At 75.1% G+C, this 378-nt stretch overlaps 1 protein-coding gene across 2 annotated transcripts in view; it reads left to right on the top strand.

The window, feature by feature from the left end:
• The window catches only part of SAP130 (Sin3A-associated protein, 130kDa), a 22,518-nt gene that overhangs the window by 294 nt on the left and 21,846 nt on the right, over positions 1-378 (top strand). The window lies entirely within an intron of this gene.

Genomic DNA, 378 nt, shown 5'->3' with positions numbered 1-378 from the left:
CCGCCTGGCTCCGCCCACCCCGCCGTTCCCAGGATACCTTAGGGCTCAGGGCCAATAGCGCGCCGAGGCTAGCCACCACGCTTCTCGCGCGATCTTCGCCCGCTGGAGAGCGCGCGCGGACTACATCTCCCAGCGGCCCTGCGGGGAGAGCTGCCGCAGCCAATGGGGTGGGGGAGCGCCGGGGTGGGTGGGGCCGACCGGGGCCAATCCGCCGTGGGCAGCTGCGGCGGCGGAAGCGGAGCTCGGTTCTCGGCGGTAGCGGCCCCTCAGCGACGGCTCCTGCGGGGTGCCCCGGGAACAGGTAACGCCGCGGGCAGCGAGCCCGGTACCGCCTCGCTCCGGGGTCCGAGGGCGGCTCCGGAGAAAGGCTGCGGGCGG

Source organism: Haliaeetus leucocephalus, unplaced genomic scaffold, assembly GCF_000737465.1.
Source record: "Haliaeetus leucocephalus isolate CR32 unplaced genomic scaffold, Haliaeetus_leucocephalus-4.0 Scaffold240, whole genome shotgun sequence".
Lineage (NCBI taxonomy): Eukaryota > Metazoa > Chordata > Aves > Accipitriformes > Accipitridae > Haliaeetus > Haliaeetus leucocephalus.
Note: the sequence above shows the minus strand (reverse complement) of the source record. Positions and strands in the feature narration are given on the sequence as shown.